At 58.0% G+C, this 12170-nt stretch overlaps 14 non-coding genes across 14 annotated transcripts; 9 read left to right on the top strand and 5 right to left on the bottom strand.

Moving 5' to 3' along the window:
• Positions 1-2336: 2336 nt before the first annotated feature.
• TRNAP-AGG (transfer RNA proline (anticodon AGG)) lies at positions 2337-2408 on the bottom strand. Its single transcript has one exon. It is a non-coding gene; the product is annotated as a tRNA-Pro (tRNA).
• Positions 2409-2643: 235 nt separating this feature from the next.
• On the top strand, positions 2644-2725 carry TRNAS-CGA (transfer RNA serine (anticodon CGA)). The gene has a single exon. It is a non-coding gene; the product is annotated as a tRNA-Ser (tRNA).
• Positions 2726-3309: 584 nt separating this feature from the next.
• On the bottom strand, positions 3310-3381 carry TRNAA-UGC (transfer RNA alanine (anticodon UGC)). The gene has a single exon. It is a non-coding gene; the product is annotated as a tRNA-Ala (tRNA).
• A 3229-nt stretch (positions 3382-6610) lies between these two features.
• TRNAS-UGA (transfer RNA serine (anticodon UGA)) lies at positions 6611-6692 on the top strand. Its single transcript has one exon. It is a non-coding gene; the product is annotated as a tRNA-Ser (tRNA).
• A 520-nt stretch (positions 6693-7212) lies between these two features.
• Positions 7213-7284, bottom strand: TRNAA-CGC (transfer RNA alanine (anticodon CGC)). The gene has a single exon. It is a non-coding gene; the product is annotated as a tRNA-Ala (tRNA).
• Positions 7285-7536: 252 nt separating this feature from the next.
• TRNAP-CGG (transfer RNA proline (anticodon CGG)) lies at positions 7537-7608 on the top strand. The gene has a single exon. It is a non-coding gene; the product is annotated as a tRNA-Pro (tRNA).
• A 269-nt stretch (positions 7609-7877) lies between these two features.
• Positions 7878-7949, top strand: TRNAA-UGC (transfer RNA alanine (anticodon UGC)). The gene has a single exon. It is a non-coding gene; the product is annotated as a tRNA-Ala (tRNA).
• A 296-nt stretch (positions 7950-8245) lies between these two features.
• TRNAP-AGG (transfer RNA proline (anticodon AGG)) lies at positions 8246-8317 on the bottom strand. Its single transcript has one exon. It is a non-coding gene; the product is annotated as a tRNA-Pro (tRNA).
• A 650-nt stretch (positions 8318-8967) lies between these two features.
• Positions 8968-9039, top strand: TRNAP-UGG (transfer RNA proline (anticodon UGG)). Its single transcript has one exon. It is a non-coding gene; the product is annotated as a tRNA-Pro (tRNA).
• Positions 9040-9889: 850 nt separating this feature from the next.
• Positions 9890-9971, bottom strand: TRNAS-UGA (transfer RNA serine (anticodon UGA)). The gene has a single exon. It is a non-coding gene; the product is annotated as a tRNA-Ser (tRNA).
• Positions 9972-10108: 137 nt separating this feature from the next.
• TRNAP-AGG (transfer RNA proline (anticodon AGG)) lies at positions 10109-10180 on the top strand. The gene has a single exon. It is a non-coding gene; the product is annotated as a tRNA-Pro (tRNA).
• A 303-nt stretch (positions 10181-10483) lies between these two features.
• TRNAA-UGC (transfer RNA alanine (anticodon UGC)) lies at positions 10484-10555 on the top strand. The gene has a single exon. It is a non-coding gene; the product is annotated as a tRNA-Ala (tRNA).
• Positions 10556-11224: 669 nt separating this feature from the next.
• TRNAT-AGU (transfer RNA threonine (anticodon AGU)) lies at positions 11225-11298 on the top strand. Its single transcript has one exon. It is a non-coding gene; the product is annotated as a tRNA-Thr (tRNA).
• A 601-nt stretch (positions 11299-11899) lies between these two features.
• On the top strand, positions 11900-11981 carry TRNAS-GCU (transfer RNA serine (anticodon GCU)). The gene has a single exon. It is a non-coding gene; the product is annotated as a tRNA-Ser (tRNA).
• Positions 11982-12170: the final 189 nt, after the last annotated feature.

Here is a 12170-nt window from a genome sequence, read left to right as displayed (position 1 = left end):
ATTTTATTTCTCACATTCCTTATCCAAGAGTTATGGAAAACAGAAATGATTGCTACAGAAAGTGGCTATTGAGCAGTAAGGTGATAATCTTCCCAAAAGGAGGGTGCAACTGGAAAGCAAACTGGGGCAAAGGAGGCATGAAACCATGGATGGATACCTTAAGTACTGTGAGAAGTGTAGCCAGAAAAGATATGGAAGAGTTCTTCTCACCAGAGTTGTTGAACGTGCTTGTTCATCGTAACTGTGGCTGAATATGTGCCCCAAGGGCTCCTACACCAGTCAAGAAGCAGCCTCTGTGTCAGTGGCCACAGCCAGGCTGTCCAAGGAAGCTCCTGTGGGAAGTGAACCCCTTGCCTCTGTTCTGTTGCAGGTAGAGGCTCCCCAGGGAACAATGGACATGGCACTCAATGGGATGTGATTGCACAGCTGAGTCCCAGAGTGACAGCTGAGCCCCCAGACCCCCACTCAGCCCTTCTCTATGGCTGGAGGCCCTTGTCCAGGCTACCCCCAGCTCCTGAGGGCTTGTCCCACACCCCCCCACATCAGCACCTACCACCTTCTCTTTCCCTTGACCAGGTGGGGTCACTGGTTGGAGCCTCCTTGGTGGTCCCACCAAGGTGGGCTTTGTGCTGTGGGACCAGGCTGGTCCTGGGCCCAGCGTGAGCTCCTGAGTGATGAAGTGGCCACTACCAGAGCCCTCTTCATCTGCTCCAACAGGCATGTCCTGAAGAGGCCGGGGTCTGCCTGGAGCCCCCAGTGCAATGTGCGGCATCCAGACATGGCAGAAGCCCACACAGGGGCTGAAGGGGGACCACACAGCCCTGAATGACCTGTGTCTCTTCTGCTGCCCATAACAAACATTGGAAACATGCTGTAAAGGTACCTGATCCTGTGATGCAGTCCCACAGCAGGCCCTGTGTCTGGGGTCCCCTCTTCCAGGACCCCAAATCCACTAGGAGATGTCTTAGCCTTGCTACCCTCAGCGAGTGCCTTCTCCTTGTCCCACACGGGCCTCATAATTTGTGCTGCTGTTGGCCTCCCAACACCTACCCTGCCTCTCCAGGGACAGTCTTTTCTGTCCTCACTGAGACTTCCAGGTACTTCTGAGCATCCCCTGCCCTACCCTGAAATAAGCTTTTGCTAGAAGTGTCCACCCAAACTGCTCTGGGGGAGAGCTGTCTTTGTGAGAGAGTCAAGAGGGGTTGTGGGGAACCCCCAACTTGGGGCATGGAGGAAGAACAGTGCCCCATACCCATGCACCACTGGGAGTCAAACCCAGGATCTGTTTGTTAGACAGGCACTTTGTCCAGCCGAGCCATGGTGCCCACCTACCCCACTGCCGAGGGGCACCCCATAGCCACAGCCCTGCCAGCCCATCCCCATCGTGCTGCCGCCCCAAAACCAGGATCACCGAGCGGGACCAACGGGTCAGGGTACAGCGTTGGGACTCCAGGGACAGAGGACAGCCCTGTGTGACGCGCTCAGTGTCATGCTGAGCACAAAGCCCTGGCACCGTCAGTGCCCCTGGCAGGTAAAAGTCGATGGCCGGATGCCATCGAGCTCTGCACCAGCTGGGCGGGACCAGGGTGGTGCTGCCCAAAAAAGGAGGGCTCGTCTGGCATTGGAAGGGATTCCTCACACCACGGCAGTGCAGTGTCCCACTGCCCCGACAGCCCCTTCCCCACCAGGAGGTGACAGGAGCTGGCCATGGCTGAGACGTGCCAGTTGGCCGTGAGCCATGTGCGCCCTGTGCCACCCATACCACCTGAGCGCCCTGTGCCAGCCGTGGGCCCTGTGCCACCTGTTCGCCCTGTGTCACTCGTGCCACCCATGTCATCCATGCACCCCATGCCATCTGTGGGCTCCGTGCCACCTGAGCGCCCCGTGCCACCCATTCGCCCTGTGTCACCCGTGCTACCTGTGTCATCCATGCACCTCGTGCCACCCGTGGGCCCCGTGCCACCTGAGCGCCCCGTGCCACCCATTCGCCCTGTGTCACCCGTGCTACCTGTGTCATCCATGCACCCCGTGCCACCCGTGGGCCCCGTGCCACCTGAGTGCCCTGTGCCATCCGTGCACCCTGTGCCACCCGTTCGCCCTGTGTCACCCGTGCCACCCTAGTGCCTTGTGCCACCCACTTGCCCCGTGCCACCCGTTCACCCTGTGTCACCCGTGCCACCTGTGTCATCTATGCACCCCATGCCACCCGTGTTCCCTGTGCCATCTATGCACCCCATGCCACCCGTGCGTCCTGTGCCACCCGTATCCCCTGTGCCACCCGTGCCAGGCAGGTTGCCTCATCCGTGCCCCGAAAGCAGCGGTGGGTGTCAAAAGGAGGGCTCGTCCGGGATTTGAACCCGGGACCTCTCGCACCCTAAGCGAGAATCATACCCCTAGACCAACGAGCCGAGGTGAGCAGCTGTTTTTGCCCCCCGCCCCATGGAGGTGCTGCTGGCCCGGTTTCCACATACACCCCCAGCCCCCCCCGTGTCGGGCGAGCAGAGCGGGGCTGAGCGAGGCTGCCCCGGGGGCACAGCCCGAGCCTTGCCCGCTCGCCGGGACAACGGGGCGCGCAGGGGGCAGCGGGGATGGCGGCGCGGGGGGCTGCTGTCTGACCCGCCACCCGCCCGACAGGATAATGTGGCTGTGATGGCCGAGAGGTGAAGGCGTTGGACTCGAAATCCAATAGGGATTCCCTGCGCAGGTTCGAATCCTGCTCACAGCGATCGCTTTTAGCTGCCCCTACCGGAGTTCACCGCATCGCTAACCCTTCCTTCTCACCTTCTTCCTAAGAAGTAGCTCCTGCACCAGAGTGTGAGGCCATTCACCTGGGGCCAGGGAAAAATCCCCATACCACCAGAGGGTTGGGGACCACTGAGAGAGTCCAGACCTCATGTTCAAGGGTGGGGTTTATTCACTTTTACCTACGGGCCAGCTGGGACCCACACCAAGCCCAGGGGCCAAGGGACAAGGCTGGAAAACCCAGTGCAGGTCTGGGGATGTGGTTCCATCTTCAAGAGTGAGAAGATCAGGGTTCAACTCCCAGAGGAGTTTTCCCTTTGGGCAAAGCCTGTCTTGTTTTTCGCTGGGGGTACAGAGCTCTTTAGGGTCATCCTCTTTTGTTCCCTCCAGTCACTGCAGCTTGGGTGTTGGGCACCTTGGGTGTTGGCATGCGGTGTGGGCACCCACTGTGCATCACTCCTGGACCAACTGTGCCTGTAGGCAGCCCCAGGGCTTTTGTGGGGGACCTGGGGGGCTCTGGCAGCCACACAAACAGCTGGGAGGGGTCTTTGGGGAGGCAAAAGTACACGGAGATGCTGGGGGTTGATCCCAGGACCTCTTGCATGCAAAGCAAGCGCTCTTCCACTAAGCTACATCCCCCTGTACCTGAGCAGGACAGTGCCCAGGAGTCCCCACTGCCACCATGGTCCACCCACTCTTGTGGCCACTAGATCTAGGGAGGTTTATGTGCCATGGACAGCTCCAAACACTGACCCGCTCTTAGAATCACAGAATCATAGAATCGACTGGGTTGGAAAAGACCTCCCAGATCATCAAGTCCAACCCTTGGTCCCACTCCAGTCCCTTTACCAGATCATGGCACTCAGTGCCACGGCCAAGCTCAGCTGAAAAACCTCCAGGGATGGGGAATCCACCCCCTCTCTGGGCAGCCCATTCCAATGCCTGAGCACTCTCTCTGCAAACAAGTTTTTTCTCATCTCCAATTTCCCCTGGCAGAGCTTGAGCCCATCGTGCCCCCTTGTCCTATTGCTGAGTGCCTGGGAGAAGAGACCAACCCCCACCTGGCCAGAACTTCCCTTCAGGCAGTTCCAGACAGTGCTGAGGTCACCTCTGAGCCTCCTCTTATCCAGGCTAAACACCCCCAGCTCCCTGAGCCTCTCCCCACAGCACTTGTGCTCCAGTGCCTTCTACAGCCTCATTGCTCTTCTCTGGCCCTGCTCCAGCCCCTCAATCTCTTGCCTCAACTGAGGGGCCCAGAACTGAACACAACACTCAAGGTGTGGCCTCCCCAAGGCAGAGTCCAGGGGAAGGGTCACTGCCCTGGGCCTGCTGGCCATGCTAGTTTGGATCCAGGCCAGGATCCCATTGGCCTTCTTGGCCACCTGGGCACACTGGTGGCTCCTGTTGAGCTTCCTGTCCCTCAGTCCCCCCAGGTCCCTCTGCCTGGCTGCTCTCCAGCCACTCTGTGCCCAGCCTGGAGCGCTGCAGGGGGTTGGGGTGGCCAAAGGGCAGGACCTGCACTTGGCCTTGTTGAACTCCATCCCATTGCAATCAGCCCATCTCTCCAGTCTCTCCAGATCCCTCTGCAGAGCCCTCCTGCCTTCCAGCAGGTCGACACTCGCTCCCAACTTGGTGTCATCAGCAAATTTGCTGAGGATGGACTCAATCCCCTCATCTAAATCATCACTAAAGATTTTAAACAGGACTGGACCCAACACAGACCCCTGGGGAACACCACTGGTGACCGGCCGCCAGCTGGATGCAGCTCCATTCACCAGCACTCTCTGGGCCCAACCCTCCAGCCAGCTCTTAATCCAGGAGAGGGTACACTTGTCCAAACCATGGGCTACCAGCTTTTCCAGGAGTATATTATGGGAGACAGTGTCAAAGGCCTTGCTGAAGTCCAGGCAGACACATCCACAGCCTTCCCCTCATCTACCAGGTGGATCACCTGATCATAAAAGGAGATCAGGTTGGTCAGACAGGACCTGCCCCTCCTAAACCCATGCTGGCTGGGTCTGATCCCTTGTCCATCCTGAAGGTGCTGTGTGATTGCACTCAGGATGATCTGCTCCATAACCCTGCCAGGCACCGAGGTCAGGCTGACAGGCCTGTAGTTGCCAGGGTTCTGCTTGCAGCCCTTTTTGTGCATTGGGGTGACATTCACCAACTTCCAATCACCTGGGACCTCCCCAGAGAGCCAGGACTGTTGGAAGATGATGGAGAGCGGCTTGGCAAGCTCTTCTGCCAGCTCCCTCATCACCCTGGGATGGATCCTGTCTGGTCCCATAGTCTTGTGAGGATCCAGCTGGCTCAGTAAGTAACTATTTCCTCCTGGAATACAGGAGGGCTGTTCAGCTCCCTCTCTCTATCTACCAGCTCCAGAGGCCAGTTGTCTTGAGGGCTACCTGGTAAAAACTGAGGCAAAGTGGTGTTAAGTACCTCAGCCTTCTCCTCATCTTTGTTAACTATATTTCCCTCCAAGTCCAACAGAGAATGGAGGTTTTCCTTGCCCCTCCTTTTGCTATTAATGTATTTATAGAAGGACTTTTTTTATCCCTAACAGAATTAGCCAAATTCATTTCAAATTGCACTTTTCTTTCCCTGATTTTTTTTCTGCATGACCTGGCTATCTTTGTAAATTCTTCATAAGTAGCCAGCCCTTTTTTCCACAGTCTGTAAACTTTCTTTTTATCCCTGATTTCCTTCAGAATCTCCCTATTTAACCAAGATGGCCATTCTTCCCCTCCAGCTGGCCTTTTGGCACACTGGGACAGCCTGTTGCTGTGCACTCAAAACTTCCTGCTTGAAACATGCCCATCCCTCCTGGACCCCCTTGTTCCCAAGGGCTGTTTCCCAGGGCATGCTCTGAATTAGTCTTTTGAATAGGCCAAAATCTGCCCTCTGGAAGTCCAGTGTAGAGGTTTTAATGCATCCCTGAGTATTGAAAATTCTATTATTTCATGGTCACTGTGCCCCAGGTGACCTCCAACCACTACATCATCCACCAGCCCCTCTCTGTTTGTAAACAGTAGGTCTAGCGGGGCCTTACCTCTGGTAGGCTCATTTACCAGTTGAAGGAAGTCATCCTCTATACACTCCAGGAACCTCCTTGACTGCCTCTTCTCTGCAGTATGAAGCTCCCAGCAGGTATCTGGCAGGTTAAAGTCACCCACACGAACAAGGGCTGGAGATTTTGAGACATCCGCCAGCTGCTTGTAGAATAATTCTTCTCCTTCATCATCATGGTTGGTCTAGGGGTATGATTCTCACTTAGGCTGTGAGAGGGTTTAACTTCTGGACAAGCCCTCCTTTTGGCCACTCACCTTCTTTGGCTGGCACGTGGGACAGTGGCATAACCAGGGCCCTGGCACAGAGGGGTGGGCCCCCCTTCCTGGCTTGGTGCATTCCTGTGAGCAGGATGGGCCCCCAAGGCTGACATTGTGTGTCTCGAGGGCAACAGCTGTGGGGGCAGAGCAGGGTGAGCAGTAGGGCAGTGATGGGGGTGAGGGGTCTTGACTAACCCTTCCTCCTCCCCAGTCTTTCCACAGGGGGTGTAGCTCATCAAGAGAGTGCTTGCTGTGCACTCAAGAGGCCCTGGGATCAACCCCCAGCATCTCCATGTCTTTTTACATCTGAGACCTGCTGTAGCCCTGAGCATCCTGGGAGGATGCGTCCCTTCAGTGCCTGTCTTGTGATGAGGCACGTGGAATTTTTCCAGCCATGTGTAAATATCCCCAGATGTTCCATTTTGCCTACCCTGGCAGGCGTGGGTACTGTGGCTGAGCAGAGCCCTCACACCAGGCTGGGCAAAGTGGGGTGTCACTGGTGGCTGTGGCTGTCCTCATCGGGTAGGGGGGCGGTTGTGGCTGTGATGGCCGAGGGGTGAAGGCGTTGGACTTGAAATCCAATAGGGATTCCCTGCGCAGGTTCGAATCCTGCTCACAGCGATTGTTTTTACCCATGGCTGGATGGAGCAGGGGGCCAGAGTAACACTGTCCCAGGGGATTGGTTAGAGAGGGACGGGCAGGGAAGGGCAGTGCTCATGCACTGGGCACTGCTCTGCTTGTGGACCATGGGCTCAGGTCCTGGATAACACTTCCTTTTGGGCACCCACTGCCAGGCTGTGGGTCAGGGCTCTGCCACCTGGGAGGGCACTGGCAGCCTCCCCAGCTTGGCCACAGTACCCTGGCTGGGATCATTCCCCCATGCCAGGAGCTAGATGCTGCTCCGTGCCTGTGGGCAGAGACACGGCACAGCTATGGCCAGGACTGGTCTCCTCCTGGGTGGGGAAGGGGCTATTGGGGTTGGTGGAGGAATGGCAGAGTGGGGGGGCCCTGCTGCCACTACAGCTGCAGGGGCAGCTCTAGCAGCAGGCGTATTCCCCACCTTTAGGGAGGCCTTCCAAGGTGGACATGAGGTTATCATCACTGGCCCATGGAGGAAATGGGTTTGAGGAGGAAAAAAAGCTGGAGATGCTGGGGGTTGAACCCAGGGCCTCTTACATGCGAAGCAAGCGCTCTCCCGCTGAGCTACATCCCCTTCCTGGAGGTCCCTCCCCCTGGGGGTCCTGCTGCCCCCCATGCTCCTCCTGGCCTCATTTTAGAGCCAGGGCAGGTACAGACCATGGCCATGCACAGGTGCCATGCCCACAGCCAGGGTAGAGCAAGAGTGACTCCCAGCTGTGACCAGCCATCAGGAACAAACTGAGCTGCCACAGGTCCCACTCCATCCCAACCAGTTTGGTGAGCACTGCAAGTGAAGGAAGCGGTTCCTAATAACCTACACCACCCAGGCTCGTTGGTCTAGGGGTATGATTCTCGCTTCGGGTGCGAGAGGTCCCGGGTTCAACTCCCGGACGAGCCCTTTATTTTGGGCAACCCCTGCCTTGGCCAGCACATGTGGCCCCCTGGCTGCAGGTTTGGGACCAGGGCCAGGGTAGTGAAAGGACAATGGAGCCTGGTGGAGTGGAGAAGGGCAGGGTGTTTCGTGTGGGCACGTCCCAAAAGTAGGATGGAGCCCCTTGGAAGCAGAAATGGGGATGGTGGAGTGCAGCTGGGGACAGTCCGGTTTGGAGCCCTGGGCAGCAGTGGCGGTGAGGGGTCTCAGCCATGCCCCTCCCAGACATTGCACAGGGGGATGTAGCTCAGCGGAAGAGTGCTTGCTTTGCATGCAAGAGGCCCTGGGATCAACCCCCAGCATCTCCATGTCCTTTTGCCTCCCCAGACACCTCTCCCTGCTGCCTGCAGGCTGTGAGGATGGCAGAAACCTCCAGAACTCCCGTAAAAATCCTGAAGCTGCCTGTGGGCACGGCTGGCATGGGATTGCCTCCTGGCACCCCAAGGCAGGCACTGAGGAGATGCCCAGGGCCCTTTTGCTCCCTCTCCTGGTGCTGTGAAGGCACCTGGTGCCCCTTCCCCGAGGCACTTGCGGCGTCTCTTGGCATGAACATCGGTGCTGGAGGACCATCCAAGTGGGAGGAGAGCTTTGCGAGCTAAAAGGAGGGCTCGTCCGGGATTTGAACCCGGGACCTCTCGCACCCTAAGCGAGAATCATACCCCTAGACCAACGAGCCGCGATGTACAGTTTTTCTACCCCCCCACACTCTCCCCGCACACCCCCCGCACACTTCTCCACTTCCCAACAAACCCAAGCTGCAACCACAGCCTCGCACACGCCACGCAACACTCCACACTGCCTGCTCACACACACGCACCCACAACTCTTCCCACACTCCCCACACCCGCCCTCACCACCACACTCACCCACACCGCACACCACCCACCCACCACAGCCCAACAAACACAGCGCACACCTCCTGCCGCCCACCCCAAACACACCTCACACCTCCTGCCGCCCACCCCAAACACACCTCACACCTCCTGACGCCCACCCTAAACACACCTCACACCCCACGTCACCGCTGCGGGATGCCCCACGCACAGCGCCGCCCGAGGATGCTGCAAAGCACCGCCCGTCCCCACCGCTGCAAGGCCCCAGCAGGGGCTTTGGGCAAACAGCAAATCCCCCCGCACCCCCGTGGCTGCTGGCAGGGCGATGTTGGCGCTGACCCGCCACCTCCGGCTGCCGCTTCCCGGAGCCACCCCAGCAACGGGGACCGCCCTGCTGGCACAGGCAGAGAAAGCCCCGCACAGCCTCAGCTGCCCCCGAGCCCCCAGAGCATCGGGGACCCGCGCACTGAGGGGGTAGAGAGGAACTGCCCTCGGCTCGTTGGTCTAGGGGTATGATTCTCGCTTTGGGTGCGAGAGGTCCCGGGTTCAAATCCCGGACGAGCCCATTTTATTTCCGCACCCACCAACCCCACTCTGGGTGGCACCACGGCCTGACTGCCAGAAGCCGAGGGCTGGGCCACTCAGCCCTCCTATCTGGGCACATCACTGTGGGCAGCATGCACCCCCCAAGTGACGTGCTACTGGAGCACGATGATACAGCTCACATCGACCCCCAGCATCTCCACAGCCTTTTCCCTCCCCACACCCCTTCCTGCTGGCTGTGGCGCTGCCACAGATGCCCAGAACAGCCCTGGGGCTGCCTCCTGCCACCTCAAGGCTGTGTACAAATGCCCACAGCTCTTTCCCTCCCCTGTCTGCACATTGCAACCAAGGGAGGCCTCTCTTTTCCTTTCCCACAGAGTATGGGATGTCTCTAGGGATCAACTTTGGTGCTTGGGGGAGCAGCTGGGCAGGAGGACGTTGGTAGGTGTCAAAAAGGGGGCTCATCTGGGGATTGGACCTGGGACTCTTGTACCCTAAGTGAGAATCACACCTCCAGATCAATGAGCCGGGCTGTGCTGCTACCCCAGGGGTGTGGGACAGGGCCATGCAGGAGAATCCACTCAGCAACATGGGAAACTGGTGCCCCTCACCACCCCACTCCCCTTCAGTATCTTTCTTCTGACCTTTCCTGGGTCTGCAAAACCTGGAAAATCCCAGGTGTGTGTGCCTGTGGCCCCCTCCTGCCCTGAGGCCATCACAATCCCTCCCTGAGGCATTGCTGGGACCTTGAGCTGCTCCCCAGGCTGAGGAGAAGCAGGACTGGGGCTGCCCAGGCACCTGCCAGTGACCCTCCCATACCAGCTTCTCCCCAGACCCCCAGTGTGGGTATTGAGGAGTTGGGTAAAACCTTTAACTGTGAGCAGGATTTGAACCTGCATAGGGAGTCACTACCAGATTTCAAGTCCAACACCTTCACCCCTTGGCCATCACAGCCCCAGCTCCAGGGGGTCCATAAGCCCCCTGGTCTGGATGCCCCTGCTGTCCCCTGTGTACCATGTTGTCCTGGCAAGTGGGAGATTGTCACTGGTGTCCCGACACAGAGTGGGGGTGCAGGAACACCTGTGCACCCCGGCTCGTTGGTCTAGGGGTATGATTCTCGCTTAGGGTGCGAGAGGTCCCGGGTTCAACTCCCGGACGAGCCCTCCTTTTTGGGCACCCACTGCTTGCAACAGCCCCTGACATGATGGGGAACTCATGGGGGATTATGTGGGGTCACAGCCCCACTGGGAAGATCTACCTGGGGCTTGGAGACACAAAAACACATCCTGGCCTGCTTGACAGCCTTCCCCCCTCTTCTGACTCCCTTGACAACTCGCTGGCACCTGAGGGACAACCAGAGCCTGCAAAGTCCTGAACCCCCTTTCTCCAGCCCGGAGTCTGGGGAAGGCAGCTGAGGCAGGGATTTTCTTGGAGTGAGGAGAATGCTGGTGCACAGACTGTGCCAGGGGGATGTAGCTCAGCGGAAGAGCGCTTGCTTTGCATGCAAGAGGCCCTGGGATCAACCCCCAGCATCTCCATGTCCTTTTGCCTCCCCAGACACCTCTCCCTGCTGCCTGCAGGCTGTGAGGATGGCAGAAACCTCCAGAACTCCCGTAAAAATCCTGAAGCTGCCTGTGGGCACGGCTGGCATGGGATTGCCTCCTGGCACCCCAAGGCAGGCACTGAGGAGATGCCCAGGGCCCTTTTGCTCCCTCTCCTGGTGCTGTGAAGGCACCTGGTGCCCCTTCTCCAAGGGGCTTGGGGTGTCCCTTGGGATGAACATTGATGCTGGAGGGACCATCTGGGTGGGGGGAGGATAGTGGGAGCAACAAGAAGGACTTGTACAGGATTGGAACCTGGAACCTGGGCAATGTCCTGGGGACCCCAGGATGCTGGGGTGAGCCACCAGAGGTATGACACTGAGGCAGTCACCTCAGGGTAGTGCAGGGGGGAGATGGTAGAGCTTTGCCTGGGCAAGGGGAGAGGCCAGCATGTCCCTGTAGGGCCTGGGACCCCCAAACCCAGCTGGTGTTGTCTATGGGATGTGTTGGATTCCCTATGCCAAGGGAGTGCTCCCAACAGTAGATGGGATGGGGTTTGCAGCTGGGGTTCCCCAAACCTGGGACTCCAGTCTGGGTCATGGGGGAAGAGGGGGTGGGCAGAGGGTCAGATGTTCTCTGGGATACCCAATGGCATTGGGGCATGTGGGCACCATGGCTCAGCTGGTCAAAGCACCTGTCTAGTAAACAGGAGATCCTGGGTTCGACTCCCAGTGGTGCCTGGGCCTGAGTGGCTATTTTTCCTCCCTGTCCCAAACTGGCATCACTTCAGAGGTCTTGCCCCTGCCCTGAACAGTGGCGGTTCCCACTTCTCTGTGCCAGGTGACCTCAGTCTGAGGGTAAGAAGTTTCCCTCTGCCTCCTCTCCCTTGGAAGCTCACAGTGGAAAGATGGCCCAAAATGTCTTCAGAACCCAGGGAGTTCAGGAAATTAAAGAGCTACATTCAATGCTGCCTGGACCGCCCCACCATCTTCCCTATTTCTTTGCACAACTGGTGCTGAATCATGCAGGAAAACCCTCTGGACAGAGACTGGGTGTGGGTGAGGATGAGTGAGAAAACCTGGTGCACACATTTTTATGGCAAAAATAAATGCTACGTTGCCCTCTGCCACCCTCTGAACACAGAAGGGAACATGGAAAGGGGCAAATGGATCAGAAACACTTGCCTTCCTTCCCTGCTGTGACAGGGGCTGCCATGACTCTGCCTGCCCAAAGGACACTCTACTCACCCAAGGACACCCTGAAGAACCAGCCCCAGTTTTGCAACCTGTGGTCAAAAAAAGGCAAAAAAACCTGTAAGAAAAAAAGAAGCTTCACACAGGGGACGAGGTGGCCGAGTGGTTAAGGCGATGGACTGCTAATCCATTGTGCTCTGCACGCGTGGGTTCGAATCCCACCCTCGTCGTGTCCCTCCAGACCCCCTATCCTCAAAGGAGCTTTTGGTGCAGTCGCTGCCAGTACTGAATTCCTGCTCTCTGTGTTTTGTTGTTACACATCAGATTTGCCTCTGGATTGCTGCTCCAACGGGGTGAACTTGCTCCTGGTTACCCAGGGACTGGCATTGCCCTTCTGTACAAGGTGCTGTGCCCCACAC

This window comes from Pithys albifrons, chromosome 8, assembly GCF_047495875.1.
Source record: "Pithys albifrons albifrons isolate INPA30051 chromosome 8, PitAlb_v1, whole genome shotgun sequence".
In the NCBI taxonomy this organism is placed as follows: domain Eukaryota; kingdom Metazoa; phylum Chordata; class Aves; order Passeriformes; family Thamnophilidae; genus Pithys; species Pithys albifrons.
Note: the sequence above shows the minus strand (reverse complement) of the source record. Positions and strands in the feature narration are given on the sequence as shown.